General features: G+C 39.9%; 1 long non-coding RNA gene across 5 annotated transcripts in view; it reads left to right on the top strand.

The window, feature by feature from the left end:
- The first annotated feature begins 97 nt into the window (after positions 1 to 97).
- Positions 98 to 18,124, top strand: part of LOC104684622 — a 65,026-nt gene continuing 46,999 nt past the window's right edge. For 3 of the 5 annotated variants that reach the window (XR_005602001.1, XR_005602000.1, XR_005601999.1), the window contains exons 1-3: positions 98 to 311; positions 395 to 528; positions 5,122 to 5,300. This is a non-coding gene — a long non-coding RNA (uncharacterized LOC104684622). Of the gene's footprint in view, positions 312 to 394; positions 529 to 5,121; positions 5,724 to 18,124 lie in introns of those variants that run through there. The other 2 variants (XR_005602002.1, XR_005601998.1) reach the window with 2 other exon arrangements.

The raw sequence follows: 18,124 nt of genomic DNA, 5'->3' as shown, positions 1-18,124 counted from the left end.
ATCACAGCCGAGGAAAGGGGCGGTGCCAGAACCGGGGTGGGCGGTGGAGGGAGGCGGTTTGGTTGCGCCGTGCTGCCGCCGCAGTGCAGCACCGGTATTCACGAACGCCGCTACGCTGGTGGCCTCTGGTGCCGCCGCGCAGGGTATCGGGGCCTGCGCAAGTGGCGCAGCCGCTTCATGGCGGCCGGTCGGCCGCCGCGTCCCCGCGCCGTTCGCTGCCGAGCTGCAGCCTTCCCAGAGCTCCAGTGCCGGGGGTCTGCCGTGCGAGCTTCAGGCACGTTCACAGAAGGATAGTTTAATATATATATATGGTAATATAGATGTTCGTAAGATTTTTGTTCATTTGGGGTTTAAAAAATTTATTTAATAGATTTATTTAAGCCCCCTCTGTCAGACCACATTTCGGATTTGGTTGAGGTGAAAAAATGAGGCGACAGCAAACGGTAGCCCTGGGCTTGCAATCAGACCCGGAGGAGGAGGTATTGCCATCTCAGCTCCAGGAGCCTGTGTGGACGGATCCAGTTTCAGGTTTGCTTTTGGGTTTTGGAAACTATTTCTCTGCATGTGCTTTTGGCCGTGAACCGGCCTGTCCGGGGCTGCAGGCACTTCTCGGACAACCAGGGCTCGGGAGAGACATTTATGTTTACCATGGTAAGCACTCAGCTTGTGGGGTGTTCCTGCTCCTGCTCAGTTAAACAAAACAAAGATGGCCAGGCTTTCCGCTGTAGGTGGAAGTTTGAGTCATGGAGACTTCCAGAGACTCACCCATGAAGGGTTTTATCCTTTAACAGCCTGGTCTCCATCCCCGGTGGTGGCTGAAGTGGCTGCCCCCCTGGCCTCCCAAGGTCCAAACGTAGTTGCCCTGGATGGGGCAGGTCAGAAAACAAGGGCACTGGAAAGGTGAGGAGAAGTCCCACAAACACCCACATCTGCTTTGTTCACACATCCGCCTTCCGCTTTCAGTTTGTGTGACTCACGGTGCAGATGACTGGGAGAAAGTGATCCATGTAGTAACTCCTGAACTGTGCAGATGGCAAGTCCAAACACATGATCCTGCAGAACTTCCAGTTTCCCAAAGCCAGCCTCATTCCTAATGCTTTCAACACAGCGTGCCACTATGTCCCAAGGGTTATGTAAGGCCGAAAGGGGGCTGTCATGTAGGAGTTACGTTGCATTGTATGTGGGATGAAGCTTGTTCAAGGTAGGTTTCCTCCTCTCATACCTGTAAGCATTAAGCACAGTTTACTCACTGGATTGTGTTATGGAAAATCTCATACAAACAAACTACCTGAAAGTAAGTTTTGAGCGCATGCTTGTTGAACAAAGGTGACACAACTGTGATAAGTACCTGTCATACCAGAACTTTTATATAATGACACCTTCCCACACGTAACGATAACCACACTACTGCAAGAGCTTGGACCTCATGAGTAAATCTGCAATAACAGAACTGTGCAGAACTCCATTGAAATCCATGGAATCCAGCTTGAAAGGAGGTGACAATGGGCACAGAGGAAACAGCAAAGTCAACAAGATTTAAAACTATGTTAAAACCGATTAATATTATTGAACATTTTCAGAGTAAAAAGCAATAAAAATTACTTGCAAATCTTAAAAATGTGAGTGAAAGCAGGGATTTTGCTTTGCATTGGATGGCAGAATATTCTCATTCAGTGTTTCCAGCATAAGCATTCCAATACTGTTAAACTGTAAATGAAAATTAAGAATTTATATGTATTGGGGGGGAAGGGGCAGGAAGGGAAGATGACAGGTTGGGAAACCTGCTAAACATAGTAGGTACATAGTGAGGAAGTGTCACCTTTCATTGTTTATTTTAAAGCATACTACAAACTACTTATTACCATAACAACAGAAAATCCCCCCACATTTGGTCAGTAAGAGAATAGCAATGTTTTCTTAAAGCTGTGGTTGTTTTTTTAGGACTGAATGCTGAAGAATTCAGCAGGATATATGGTGTTCCATAGCTCACACTGACTTTAGCAGGTGGGAACCAAGGAAGTTTCTGTGCTTGGCTGCTCATAGCATCCCTTCACATGTGCCACACTTTGTCAGCCTCAGAGACCTGCTGCACAAGTACAATTGATGAAGGCAGTGAACCGTAATGCAGAGGACAAAAAAGATTGTGAAATGCCTTCTATTTTATACACCTCACCTTCTCCTTAAATTCCTTCGCTTCTTGGCGTGGAAGACACCATTATTCATGTCTGAGAAGGTAGTAGCCCAATTGTTTGTTTGATTATTCAGTAACAAATTTACCTAAAGTACTTCTTCCCGTCTTGACTTTACCAACAAAAAACCCCCACAACCTCCCCCAAACACAACAAACAAACAAAAAAAGAAACAAACAAAAAAACCACCAAAAAACCAAAAAGTAATTTTATGGCTCCCAGTTGCAGCACCACCTTGCATCCATCAGTCCCCTTTGTGATTTGTCCAAATTCTACACCCGCTTTGTATTTTGCCCCTTTCTCTCTTCCACTTGTGCTGGACACCAGTGATGCTTTAATTCAAATCAGGTGGTTTCCAATTGGCATAGTGGTAGTTCTGGATTTGTTTCTGCGAGTCTGAACTTGCAGAATCAATACGTAATTCCAGTCTGAGTGCACTGCCACTGGTTATTTGGAGAAGAGATGTCTGTCAAGTGTCCTGAGGAACCCTCTGCCTTGCAGGCAGTGTGGCACAGGAGCAGGAGTTGCTGCACAGATGCAGCATCTGGCTGAGAGGAAGAGAGATGCCCCTTGCTGCACATACGGGAGAGCTCAGAACCCGGACAGGCTCCTATGAAAACAGCCCACAAAATGAGCAAAAGGAGCTTTCAGGACAGGGTGCTTTCCCTTACTGTTTCCACGCTGGAATCACCACGACTTACCCAGTGTAATAGGCTGCCTTGCAGTGATTCCAAAGCTGGGTCCTGCTGGGTGGGGGTTCCAGAGAGTGCTGGTGACAGAGTGGCTGGGGCAGTGTGGCGCTGCACCACCCCACCCCGGTGCATCCTGCACCTCATCCCCTGCTGGCCGTGGGGCTGGCTGGGCTGGCTTTATTCAGAGCGCCCCGTTAATGCAATGTGGACATGCAGATACTGTGAGCCGAAGCATCCATGTAGAGAGTAATAACTGCAGAGTAAGTAATTCATTGGCAATTCACACCCTAGTTTATTCCATGTTAATTTCTCCAACGTAATCACCTCCTGCACCTTCTTATTTTCCAAACAGTTTTTCAGCCTGTGCCTTTTCAGGGGAGCCTTATTTTTCTCCAAAGCCATCCTGACCCACCCAATGAATGAAGGAGCTGGCGCACACATTTAACCAAATGTGAAATGTACTCATTTAGTTTTTCCTGTGATAGAAGCCTGTCTCAAGGAGAGCTGTACTGTAGGATAAAAGGCCTGGGGAAAGAAGAAAAAAAAGCAAAACCCAAACCAAAACTGAAAAATATACTTATATGTTTAAACATTTTTTTTGGCACTTCTACTAAAGCAGAATGTTCTTAACAGTGAACCTATTCATACTGTGCAGATTCGCTTTTACAGGAATTGTTTGCATTGTCTCTTGGAGAAATGTACTAATAATATATTTGGTATGTGCCTAAATTGTACAATATAGTGTGGATGGTGTCAAAGTATTGCAGAAGGCTTTGTGGTTGTTCTCTACAGGATTTTAATTTGCAGAGTATTGGTATTAAAATTCTGAATATCTGTAGAGGTGACTTTGAGTGACACTGATTTAACAATACTTGCTGAGGCAAGAACATTCCAACCCTTCTAGACAGTGGTGGACTTTTAACCACCTGGGAGGTCCCTTCTCTTTTCCCTTTCTTTGGAAAATGGTTTGCAGTAGATTTCACTGAGTCTTCTATCTAATAAATTATTTTGCTTTCATTCTGTTGTCTTCTGAAATGCTGCATCCAATACCTTAACTCACCAGCTGGATTCCTGCTGCTCAGAACCAGACATACTAAAAAATATATATATAAAAAATCCACCTCCTGATTCCCAATTTAAGACTCAGAAGACTTGCTGGATTTCTCAAGTGTAACAATATGTCTGGCAGTTACAATTGCACAGGACTCTTACGGTGGTTCTCCCTCAGAAGTCTGGAAAGATACTTGGGGTGTGACTTGAGAGTTAGCCAGTGAAAACTGCCTGGAATAGTCAAGTGTCAGAGATAGTGAGATTTCAGCAGGGAATGTTTGTACATGCCGTGAGGGAAGCGAGGCAGTGCCCATAGCAGCACAGCTTGCTTTGCTTTCACAGGCCTATTTAGAACAGGGGATATTTTTAGCCGATATAATTGTACTAATGCATAATCATCATAACTTGCAAAGAGGAAGATTGCATGTGTATTCCCAGAATGGTTTAGGACAACAAACCAACCAAAAAATAAACCCAGCAGTGACTGTCTGCTCATCAGGTCAAGTTCAGTGAAATATATAAGCTGCAAAATTTTCACGTTCTCTAGTCTTCTAAAATGACAGATTTGTTCATGGTCCTTAGCTCAGCAGAGTGAGTGTGCTGTGCTGCAATGTTCTGTTTCTGGCATTGGTTAGCACCAGCTTTACAATAAAGTAGGAAAGATTTCCAATTTATAATTTTCATTATTTGCCAGGAGAAGAGCTTTTCTTTCTCCTAACCACTGCCAGCTCATGTCTGAGTTACCTTAAAGCACATCCATAATTTGTAATTTTTGTAGTTGTTAGAATTCTGATTTGCTCTGTTCATGTCTAATTTTGACAGCTTTTAGGCCCTCCAGTAGCATGTTTTAGTGAGTCCTGTGGTTTAATTGTATGGTGTTTAAGAAGTAATAATCCTTGTACCAGTTTTAGGACGTATTGGCTCGATTCCATTGTAATCTGCCTGCTTAAGTGGTTTTGTGGCAATCATCTTCTATATGGAATACTTATCATATTCAGAAACACGCACTGCAGCTGAACACACAGTACAGTTAGTTGAGTTGGAAGATCATCAGAATGCCCTATAGCCGCATTGCACTACTCCTTAAAAAATATGTATTATTGATGAGCTCAGAAGCATGGATGGGAAATTGCTATTATTGAAATGCTGCACATGATCTTACCAAACTAATTTTGTATTATCTTTTTCAGTATAGAAGATGCTGTGTCACGGTTTGTGGATGAAGGAACAGAAGGAGTTCACCACAGAACGTTCATATGCATTTATCTACTTGTAGCAAAGGGCTTTTGCTGGATATAGGGAACTACTCCTTGCTGTTTGCCTTACTTTGCCATGGGCAGAAACACAGCATGGCTACTTGCAATTTAAGGTAATACTCAGGCATAATAGTTATCAGTGGTTTGCCATTAATATAATTTCTATTAATGAAAAAAAGGGAGCATTCTTTCTCTGTTAGGTTTCTGTAAGACCACATTTTCTGTTATTTAGGGATCAAAGATCCACTTGAACTAGAAAAAGGACGAGGAAAAGCTGCTTTGCCTTTTCAGTCCTTAGGAGGAAGCAAAAACCCAGGAAAATCAGGCAAATAGTTACAAATCCAAATTAACGTTTGGAAGGCAGTGAAGTTCTTCTGCTTTCCCTTGTTACCCATTTGAAAAGTTGAAAACCTTTCTTTAATTAAAAAAAGATGATTACTTGTACATATAAGCATGTTAGTACAAACCTGTATTTTTAGATATGTTCAAGAACGTTAAACCATTAGATTACAATAAACAGCATTTCCATTGTTTGATCTATGGTTCCCTTTATTAAATCCAGCCTACTTAGGGTATGTTAAAATTGTTTTGCTTTTCTGTAGATTAATTTTATATTGTCATTCTTTAGTCCCTAATCCATTTAAAGCAAGTGCAGCTGCTCGAGTGCAGCTGTAATTTTTTCCCTATTTTGGTGAAATCTCTCTTGTTTTTAAAGAAATTGCATAAAGGAGGCATTTTGGGAAGAGAGATGGGAGAACCAAAGCCACTACTAGAACATGACGTAAATCAGGACAAACATTGCAAGACTGTTAGATGTTTTAAAAATAAAAGAAGGTTGGATCTGACTTTGAAAATAGCTTTTATTAACCAGTAGGTACTTCTGGCTTCATGTGGCATGATTTTGTGTCATACAGGAAAAATTCAGTTGTCCAGAGGAGGGCCACAAAAATGATCAGAGGGATGGAGCACCTCTCCAATGAGAACAGGCTGAGAGAGTTGAGGTTGTTCATCCTGGAGAAGACTTCAGGGAGGGCTTAATGTGGCTTGAAGGGCGCTTTGAAGAAAGATGGGGACAGACTTTTTAATAGGGCCTGTAGCAATAGGATAAGGAACAATGGTTTTAAACTAAAAGAGGGTAGATTCAGGCTGGGTATAAGGAAGAATTTCTTTATGATGTGGGTAGTGAAACAATGGCACAGGTTGCCCAGAGAGGTGGTGGATACCCCATCCCTGGAAACACTCAAGGTCAGGTTGGACAAGGCCCTGAGCAACCTGGTTTAGTTGAAGATGTCCCTGCTCATTGCAGGGGGGTTGGACTAGGTGAGCTTTAAAGGTCCCTTCCAACCCAAAGTACTCTACGATTCTATGAAAATGTTTAATGTGTTCTGTGGATTGAAAAGAATTCATTCTCTGAGGCAATACAAGCCATTTCAGCACCACAGAATTATTTCCTGTTAGCCAGCTTCACAAGTTTAATGAACAGGGAATGGATGGATAATCATTAACAAAAGGTAAAAAAGACTTCAGAGATGTATTTGAATAGCATGATCCCATTTCTCTGGGTTCGCTCTTGTGAAATTTTGAGTAAAAATGGAAGGTCTGAAAAGATTCTGAAAACCTAGTTCTTTTGCAAGTTTCTGAGCTGGTATGGCTTTGCAGCCTCACATGGAGCTGTGGGAATCACTGTATTCTGGTTGGGGGGTGATCTCAGGAAGGGTTGCAAGGTGAATATCGGGTTATGGGGGAGTTCAGCTGTATGTGTGCTTATTGTAAAATACCTGTAAGCAGAAGAATTAGCAGCAGAAGAAGCTGGAGTGTTCTTTTCCCGGATTTCCTTGGTAAAAAGGAAATGGGTTTGTCTCTGGTTTTTTTTCTTTTCATTTGTTTAAATTTAGGGTGTTTGTTTGCTTTGGGTTTTGCTGGGTTGTGGTTGTTGTTGGGGTTTTTTTTTAAAGTGGAAACAATATAAATAAGCATAATTTCATCCTAGGTAGTTATTCTGGTTAACATAAAGGATTTACTGAAATGATACTAATTTTGTGAGGCTTTCAGTCTTAGCATTTACATGCTGTGTGTCTGAAGCAGAAGTCCCACATGCCATGAATCTGAGTTAACTCCTCTGCCCACAGACACGTTTGTTTCACATGTGAATAGCTGGGTCCCTAGACTGAGACAATATTGGTTTGAATTGACAAAAGGTTATACAGGGTAAGTTCTACAGGTAATTTCTGGGTTAAGCATTTTTCAGATACTGCGAGAGCTGAGCCTTCTGGAATTGAAGTACTGAGGAGACATAAACCCCACTCTTGAGCTAATCAAAAGCTTTAATTCCTTCTACAAACTCCTAATATTGTGTTTTTAGCAATGGAACTCTGTTTAGGCCCTAAACAGACACTAAAAGACTTAACCACTGACTTAAGGTCAGTTTTATCAGGGATTAATTTAACTCAGCATTTTATCCATCTTGTATAATTTATTGACTCATTTATTGAATGCAGTAGCTCTCAGAGAGTTAGCTGAGAGCACAGCTATAGGGTGCTGGCTTCAAGTCCTGATTTTCATCTGGTTCCATTAGTAGATAACACGTTTACTGTGGTTGTTTCCTAAATAACTGGTAGAAAAGCTTAAGAAAAAGAGGAGTCAGCAATTTCAATTTAAAGCTTGCTCTGATTAAAAGAGACAGTTTGGTTTGTCCGCCTTTGGAAGTTAGAAGCTGCACTAGAAAACCTCAGCCAAGCTCATATTCTCACTCCTGTAAGGGGTTAAAGTACCCAGAGAAGCCAAAACATACACAAATGATGTTTTAAAACTGTTCTTGCCAATGGGTATTTCCATCCTCAGTTACCTTGGTGAAAGCTTTCTGGAGTTCTTTACGCTTGTCCTTCTCTTCCTTGGCTCTGATTTTCTTAAGTAATAAATACATTCTTAGTCAGCTCCCCATTCATCTTGCTCCCAGCAACCATATGGTAAATATACTCACATTATGTCCTTCAGTAAAACAGATATAGAACCATGATAGCAGTGTAACAAACAGAAAAAGGATGAGGATGTGTCAGCAGGAGAACACTCTGGAAGATGAGTCCAACCACAGAGAGTTCATGGATTAATTGAAATTAGAACTTGGATACTTTCAGCCAGGAGTCTTAAATTAAAATATTAAAGTACTTTCTAAATAAATTACAAAAACAGTTAAACCAAATTAATTTTGAGCAGTAAGAATGTCCAGTTAGAAATAAAGCAGTTTAAATTGGTCATTTAAAAAGACGATCAAGATAACTTCCTGTGTATTCCTACACAGAAACAACAGAGGACTTAAGCAGAGCAGTTAACCTCATATAGGTAAATAAGGACTAAAGCTGCCCTTAAAGTGGAGTAAAACAATAGCTACATTCTGAATCTTTGTGAAACTCTCATCCTTTTTCAGTACTCTAGGCTGTGTTTCTCAGTTCCACTTTTCATGAAGTTTGGTAGCAACAGGTGTAGTCACACCAGCTGACAGGCTGAGGAAGAACTCATACAAAGCTAGATTGTACAATGGAAGGAGATTATCTATCCTGTGACCAACCAACATTATACTGTCCCTGTGTAACACACAACTGTATCTACAGATGATGCATTGTCAAGAGGGTCACTCACAGGAAAGATCCTTTCTTTAAGAAGAGCAGACTTAAAAAGGGACTGACAATTGCTTTGCACTGTGAACTGTGAGCAGCAGCACAGCGTGAACAGGCAGGGCCAAGAAAGGTGCCAGGAACAGTCACACTCCAAGTTCATTGACTGGAGTGAACTCTGGGTGCAGAGTGCTCCCTTCTAACAGTTCTTTCTGTATTGTGTTCACAAAAGTTGCAAAGCAGTAGAAGCCAAGTTATGGAAAACAGATTTTATCTGTTACAAGCTTCATCCTGCCCAAATTGTATCATAACTGCTACAGAAACATCAGATAGAATACAGGCAAAAACCCCAGCACACCTGGGCAGGTATTTTACCTTCTAGCAGCTACATTTTGGATGCTTCTGAGGTCCCTTCTCTCTTCTTATCAAAGTTTCCTAGACCCTCTAAACCTTTGAGTGTAATCTTATCTAGTTCAGTGCCAGTGGAAGAGGAAATCTAACTCTCTACTTGCTGGAGATTGTTGTCACTTCTCAACAGAAATGAGAACAAAAAGTCTTTTAAAAGAAATTGTAATCAATATGCACGTCAGTGACTTCCCAGATCTGCAGAAATTCTGGATAAGACACAGAATTTGGACAGCTGATATTTGTGTCGCTGATATATTAAATTCATTAATGGCTTCTTCCACTCTGATAGTGGTACCTTTCCACAAATCTTTGCAGGACAGGAGGGTTTCACGTGTCACAAGTCTGTATCAAGACCAAGAATAATTCAACAGAAAACACATCCTAGTTGGTATGGAAAATTTGTTCAGTCAATTATTATTTCAGCTGTTACTTCATTGATTTGCATGATTTAAGTAGAAAGAATCTAAAAGAAGTCATCGGGCTTCTTTAAGAAAATGCAGAACATCACCATGGTATTTATGTTTACAAATGTGAAAATCTCTGTAAATATTACTGAGAGACATTAATTGTTTTTTGGGGGGTTAGCCAACTAGCAAGGAAAAATAAAAACAAAAAAAACCCAACAAAACACTTCAGCGTTTATACTCTAGGGCAGCAAGACGTCAGAATCAGTGAACCTCAGGATTCAAAAGAGGGATTTGCAGCTAGAAACTTTACTGGAAAGTAAACAAACAAAACTGATGTCAGAAGTTTCACTTCTCAGGCTTGTTAGACCTGACCTGAAAAGGGTTGGCACTGATGTTTCAAACCATTTGATCTTCTACAAGATGCAAACTTGTCACTTCTGTTGTCCCCTCTAAGACCTGCTGCCATTGTGCTTTTGAAAGGAAATCACTACTAATGCAAATGGGGCTGCCTGAAGAAAGAGAACTGAGAACGACGTTGGCCGCTTTTGATGTCAGCCAGTGATCTGGCCTCACGTGATGCCGGCTCCTCTGTGTGGTCTTACAACCTATTACAGCTAACTGCTTGAATTAACTGTAATCTAAAAAATTATGGTCAGACTACTGTAATATTGAATCTTGCTTTTGGGGTGTGTTTTTTGAGAGGGAGAATTCAGAGGACAACATCTTGTGTTACAGGACAACAAACACAGAGAGTGGGATGGATATTTCCTGCTTTCAGTGAGAGAGTACAACACATGATTTACTGCAATTCTAAGTATGGTTACTTAGTAAAGGAGTAGATACAGTAGGACAAACCTGTAGATAAAACTATACAAAATGCTCTTGCACCAAAATGTCTTTTTTTCTGTCGTTATTGAGTTGCAGGATTTGTGCAGGTCTTATAGTTACTAATTTTTGAAAGGAATTTTAGAAGTAGTCAGTGAAAGCAAGGTTTATAGTTTGGGTGGTAAAAAAGGAAGAGGATAAGACTACCTAAAGCAGTACACACCAAACTGATGTCCAATTGAAGAAGGAGTGGCAATACTGCCTTGCTTGCAATACTGTGAGAATTTATGGTGCATTTTGCTTGATAACCTTTGCTATTAGGCCGAAATAAAACATGTTTTGGGCTACATATATGTGTAATCTATAATTTATTATGGAATTTATTTGATAAGACAGTTTCTTGGCTATTTGCTGGTTATAATTTAGATAAAAAGATAAAGAGTAGTCACACTTCATACAGAATATATAAATACCAGAGCATCTCCTTTTCTTATTCTCCACACTGGAGTATCCATAAACAACCAGGATTACTGAATCTTGGTTGAGAACATGAAGTATTTTGGTTCATACATTCATAAATACCAGTTCCTTTCAATTCATCTTGCAAATTAGGTATGATCTTTGCTATGTAATTGACAGCAGATCTTTGAATATTGTTTAAGACATGGAAATACAAAGTAGGGTAGATGGTATACTACTTTCACAATGAATTAAGAGTTCAAACCTCGTATATTACTTTTCTCGTGACTTGTCAAAAGAGATCAAAACAAAAAAAAATGGAGTGAAGAGCAGAGTTCAAATTACAGTGCATATAATTGAAATTAATAGCTCAAGCTATTACTTCTTATGACATAGGAAAAAAAAGTAAAAGTTGGATTCTGTACTTAGGATATCAGAATAGATGAAAAGATGACCACATGGCTCCAAATGAGAAAATTAATTACTTCCACCTTTGAGGTTTCTGTCCAGTTTGTTCTTTTTCAGAAACTCACTGAAATCAGTGTTTATAGCACAGAATGTGTACAAAACTTGTGAGAATCAACAAGAGATCAAAGACAACTCTGTGTCCCTACTCCCTCTACAGTTTTTCTCTGTGAGATGATGATTTTTCTGTTGACCACATGGACTTTCCCTAGTGCCAGATTATTCTGGGATGTACATCTGTGTGGGAAAGCTTAGAAGCAAGGCTTTTCATCCCAGACTGTCTGTTCTTTCTTGACAGGTCTTTGTAAACAGCAAGTGCCTTCTAAGGAATGTGTGCAAATAAATACTATTGTTTCTTAGCTTTTTAAGCATGTAGGTGATGGTCACATACGTGATTAAATTATTAGAAGTCTGTCAATTATTATTATTATTATTATTATTATTATTATTATACAGAGAATACTGTAATGAAACTACCAATGGATTTGCATCTCAGTAAATTAGGCCTGGTTGAAAAACTTACCATGATTCACACATCAAAATCTTCACTTATGTGTCCCTCATTTTTGTCTGCTTTTGCTTTTCTAGATATATGTGTAGTTCCTATCGTTATAGTGTCTGACCAACACAGAAAAAAAACATTAATGTAAATTGCCATCTTAATACAACCTTTCATGTAGTAAATATAACTTATGTCACATTTAGGGGTGTTAACACTGCTGTAACAAGGACAAAGGAGACACAGTACAAGACCAAATTAAGATGTAGTTAATTAGTCTGTGTGATAGTCTTTGCAACTGGGAAAGGAAGATTAAGAAATAAAGTCATTGTCTTCATGGAAAAATGAGTGCTTTTTAAGTACCAGGTTATGGACCATTCTGTAAAAATGTATGTTATAGACAGTGAAAGGTATTTTCATGCCAAAATGCAAAGCTGTGTCCAGTATCTAAGAGTACCTCTAAACTGAATTAGGGAAAGTTCAAGAAGCAGGATATTTTTGACTGGATGGAAGACATGCTGCTTCTGATCCTGGAACTTCATTTTTATAAAGCACTTCATTATGGAATGTGATTACACCTTTGGATTTTACTAGGATTGTCCTTGTTCGAAGTAGTTAAACCCATATCCAGAGTGGGAAAAGTTGCTTTTCTTTTCTGTCTGGTAAGAATGTTTCTACCAGGAGTGAGCCAGGGTTGGTACTGGGCTCTGTTGAGGCGAGTTTTCCTTTATGTTTACTTCCTTGTGGAGGCAAGCCCCGAGCAAGTGCGTCACACAGGAAGTCTGGGGAGTTACTCTAGATTTATGCTGATGTAACAGGACATGAGAGAAATTTTATGACTTTCTGTCCCAAGCAGATGGAATACTGTTAAGTGACAGCTCCAGCAGGAACAGATTTGGGAGGTACTGTTTTAAAGGCTTGTTAAAGGAGAACATTTTAAAGAAAGGTTGGAAATAGCAGAAAGAGGAGTCATGTTCTTTTTTCAAGTTTAAATAATGCCTGAGTAGTGCATTACAAGCCCATGCTGCTTATAATGCTGGAATACTATCCAGCATTATAAGCATGTTTCCCCAGTTTTCTTGTAGACTATCTATTTAAATTTAGACTATAAGGGGGAAAGACCAATACTAGTACTGATCCAAGATGTGGGTACTCCTGATCTGTGCTGGACTTGTGGTAGGCTACACATCCTTGGCTTGTGATCTTCCTGTTCTACTGCTGAAGTACTGAAAGAAAAACTTTTGTAACACTGAAAGAACTGAGAGAGACCTTACAAATGTGCTAAAAGGCATCAGTGCAGTTTTAAAGCTCTTTGTAAAAAGTAAAATGCAAATGTGGACTTTTGCCTCTCCACCACTGTAGAAAATGTCAGCAAACTTTCCATTAGTACAATGCTGTGTTTTCCAGGAAGAGAAATGCCATCATGTTCATTCAATTTTTAAAAAGATCTCTCTCTCTGTCTTCTGCTTTGAAACACTACTGAGGAGGCTGGACAAAGTTAAACACAGCAATTCAAAAGTCAGATCCATTAGCCGAGATGGAATTAGACTTTCTGCTAAAGGAATAATGGTGGAAAGTACTGACAGAATGAACAGACTGAGGCTTTCTTTAATGTAAATATTGCAGTTTCTTAGTATCATCTATTTTCTGGATAGATTTCACTGAATAGAACTTGTTTTTTCTGGCCTAACATTTTCCTTTCTTCAACCGCCTTATGTTCCTTTCTGTGTGATGCATTTGATACATTAAATAATTCTGTTTTCTAATCAGTATTTTTTAGCTTCCAGGAGTCAGATCTTATTGCTAGGCAACTAAATGACAAATCTCCATCTCTATATGAAGCAGTTTGCTGTTTCCATGCCTGACCCTCTGTTTATCTATACATACATCTGTAAAATTACCTAAGTGCAGCTGTAAACGTCAAAGGTAAACATGCTGCGTATCTTACCCATATTGAATTTATCTTGAAACTGAGTTGTTAATAGTCAAAACAGCTTGGAAAAAGGCACAGATTCTCCCCTCCCCCTTTTTAGGCACGTTTCCCTCACATGCAACTAGCTTTAAGGGCAGCCTTTGTCCTGAAAGTTACTTCTTTCTTTTGGATGACTAAAAATATAGGGGTTTACATATTAATCACTCCAATTTTTTTACATCAGGATATTTCCTTAATTTAATTAATGCCTCTGTAAGATTTTGGTTACTGTGATTCTCTGTTTGCAAGTTTTCCAAAGGAATTACGAGATAGAGCACTTATGTGAAAACCAGCAGCAGGGCTTCAGCAGATTGCAGTGACAGCAGTCTTTCTGCAGTTTTTACAAAGCTTATACATTTAATAATTTATTGAACTCTTATTTGCCATCTTGGTGCTTGATTGCATTTCCAGTGCCGTCCAGTGTATTTTGGTGATCTTCTAACAATATGCTCTCTGTAACATCACTGTCTTGTTACTAAGAATTTTTTTCTTATTTTCTTCAACATTATTTTTGTTGCTAGAGTATCACTGTTCTGCCATGGAGAAGACGACTTCTGATGTCACACATTGGCATGACCTCTTTTTTTTAAACTATTTTAGATTGGTTTTTAACCAGTTCATGACGTGTTTTTAACATATGTGTGGTGTGGGAGTCTCAGGAGTGTAGAATTAAGGTCAGAAGGAGCGTGTGGATGTCACCTAGTTCACAGTCCTGCTCCAGGCATGGTTAGTCCCTGAGGTTCAGGGCCTTGTTGTGTTCTTTCTCTCTCCTATGCTGAGTGCCAAGACTGGACACAGAATTCCAGTCAAGGGTGTTTTGGCTGTGGCCTGACAAGTGCTGATCAAAGAGCGACCGAGAGGTGACTCTTGCAGGCATTGCTTAGACACGCTGCTGTCACCACCTCTTAGATGGTGACTTGGCTGGCTGAATCACAGCTTTCCAAGTAAAAGCCTTGGAGGGAACAGGCTCCTTCCAATACCCAATTCTGCATTTTTAATTTCTCTTTAAACCAGCTTCTGATCATCTACTGAGGATCTGCAAAAGGAGTTTATGTGTATATATTCTCATATGGGTACACCTAAAGTTGGTTAGTATAAATAAAGGAGCTGAACTGATCCATTTTTCTGTTCTAATTTTGGTTCAGCTGTGATTAAGGATGTTCCGCTGTCCTTCCTGTTCAGATCAGAAATAGATTGGTAACTGACTCATGTTAGAAAATACTGCATTTAAAAATAGAAATGATCGCATGCTGTGGGTGATCCCATGGAGTGGGGCTTCAGGTGAAGGGAGGGTTTAAACTCTCTTTTCTGCTTTGCTGTCATAGCACTGCTATTATTTATGGTTCCCACGTGGCACCACTGCTTTTCTCGCCTCCTCAGCCTCACTTGCTGTATTTAGGGACTGAGGCAATCTGGCAAGTACAGTTGAGGGAATGGAGGAAAGCTGTAGCTCTGCCCCATACTTTGTGTTTTGGCGGTGCCAAGGATGTAGGAGATGGGAAGGCAGATGCTGAAGCCCTGCTGAAGTATGGATAAACACAGGTGTTTGTGCTGTGAGAGACTTGGTCACTGTTCCTGAGAGAAGCAGTGCTGCTGGGGCCCAGCAGGCACTGGGCATACTGGTGGCACTGGTTGCTGAGGCTGGCTCACGTGGCAGCCTGTGCTCAGCTTACATCAGGTGCACAAAAAAGCAGACTGTGCAGCAGAGGACACATAACAAATGGAAATAGAATAACTTTCTCCCTTCCTTTCTGCCAATTTAAAGTGAAGAGAGCACTTCTAAAGAGGAAATGGTATCTCGCTCTTAGATTAAACAATTAGCCTCTCTTTTAACTGCAAAGGTGACAGGCAGTGCAGGTTGCAGTGATCTACATCTCTGATGTAAATCAGACAAACAGCGCAGGAATATTCCCTGTAAGCCACCAAATAGCTTTCAGGTTAAAGAGAAGCTTGCACATCCTCCCATTAGGAATCTACTAAGCTGTCCAGTATCCACAAAATGAAGCTATTATGTTTGGTATTGTTTGCTCAGTTACAACTTGAATCATTATGGTTGGGAAAGACCTCCAAAAGATCCCCAAGTCCCAGCATCACCACAGTGTTCACCACTAAGTTACTAAACCATGTCCTCAACGCTACGTCTGACCAAGCTGTATCTACTATAAATATTATTCTTGATATAATATGGTATTATACTTATACACTAGTTGTTTTCTTTTACTGATTCTAGCCAGTCCTTTTGTTTACTTGTGAGATTTTTGTTGCAAAGTATCTAATTCTTTAAGATGTTACAGATGGAAGCATGAAAATAGTAAGTTATTAAGTAATTAGAAATAGTACCTGCAATGTTAATTTTTTTTTATTTTATGCCTTTAACAAAATCCTATATTTTCATGAAGTTAGCTTGTTTTTGCTGAAAGAAATACTGTAGGTTTTGGTTTCTTCTAGGACAACTTTCTTAACATACATCACTAAATCTCTTGATTATAAAAACTTGTATCTGCGTGGTCAGGCAATTGGACTAGATGATCATTGTAGGTCCCTTCCAACTGAACTATTCTATTCAGTACATTTATTTTTCATTTTTTGGACAGAAAAATCAGGTTATTTTCAAAAAACAGATCTTCCAAGAGAGCTAGTTCATCCACCCTCCACAGCCTTTCTACAATAGTGCTTCAAAAATAGCAAAACCTATTTCAGTCGTGAGTTCATATCCAGACTAAATAAATGCATTTTTAAAATCTATTATATTCCTAGTTCTCACTCACTGATTTAGCTGTGATTTCCAAATCTGCATTTTTTTAAGTGCTTCAGTGGAGACATGAAGTTGCTTGCCACAAAACAGGCTGAAATAAATACAGAGGCTTTCAGACTTCAGGGAAGATGTGCTGGATTCACAGGATAAGCATGATAGCAGACTCTAAACATGATAAAAGGGACTACGTAGCCCACACATTCAGTACATTCATCTTTGTACATGCAGATAACGTGCTGTGGTTGCTACAACTTCAACTTTCCATCCTGAACTTCCTGACATAGGTGAATCTAACTTGCTCCATTCCTCCTAGGCAAACAAAAAGATCTATTTTTGAAATGATTTAATCAAAGGAAGTTTTAGTAAGAGGAAAGCTGAGATGCAAGAAGGAAATACATCCTGCCGTGCAAAATTTGGCTCCAGCCTACCCACCACCTTGAGTTAATATTGTCCATGTCTACATTTGCAAGTGGTGCCGTGCAGTTAGAGCCAGTTTGCCTCTGGTGCCAAGAACCTGATGTCCACACTGCATGTGAGTGGGTGGAAAGTAGGGAATGTGCTTTGAACTAGCTCCAGTTTGCTCCTGTGAACTGAAAGTCCAGTAATAGCTGGGGCACAGGAGATGCTCTACAGAGTCTGTAGAGTGCATCTTTCAGCTTTGTGTCTTTTGGAAGTGTCTGGTTGTACTCTCTGACTTGTGCTGGGTGAAACAAAATAAGGTAAGAGCGAATGAACAGGAGATTCCCTTTAAAAGCATATTCCGGATGTGAACGTACAGATTTATGAAGATGTATCCATTGATTGGATGGTTTGAAAAGTAAACATGTTCTGCCAGACTGTAGGGAATTAGTACCTTCTGCCCTTTGAAAACAAATTCCCTCTATATTCACCGATGCTTAAAAAAATATTCCAGTATATATTCTCTGGACTAGGTTGAGAGAGAGGGAAACATGATAGAACATAAAGGTGTTCACAAGAGAAGCTACTTGTTAATAACAAAGGACTCACCTGATAAGTGATGACATTCTGTTTCATAACTAACATAGAGGGTTCATGGACAGAAATGTGTCGTCCATATATGTGATTTTACTGTTTCAAAGCCTTCACTATTTACCTTTTTCTAGAGATACAACTGAGAGAGATTCCGTGATTTCAAATATTTCTGTTCTTCATAAAATGAAAACTGATAAACTGAAGACCTTGCATGAAATCCAGTACAGCACTTAATTCCATAGCATTAGTTGCGGACAATACTATTGCTGCCTTTATTCTTCTGAGTCAGTACTGTAAAACAATGCAGCAGTGAATACAGAGACATATGATAGTCCTGTAATAATGGTGGAACTGAAGAAGGTTATATAATTGTGAAAGTAGTAGAATTACGGCTTTCTTGCCAAGGCTTGTCTTCTGAGACTGTGATTGTTTACAGGAGTTGTAGCACGGAAGCCCGTGAGGAAAGACGAGATGAGGAGGCTGATTCTGCTGCTTCATTCAGATGAAGCAGGACTTGCTCTAAGCGATGAATGCATTCATTTT

This window comes from Corvus cornix, chromosome 5, assembly GCF_000738735.6.
Source record: "Corvus cornix cornix isolate S_Up_H32 chromosome 5, ASM73873v5, whole genome shotgun sequence".
In the NCBI taxonomy this organism is placed as follows: Eukaryota; Metazoa; Chordata; class Aves; order Passeriformes; family Corvidae; genus Corvus; species Corvus cornix.
Note: the sequence above shows the minus strand (reverse complement) of the source record. Positions and strands in the feature narration are given on the sequence as shown.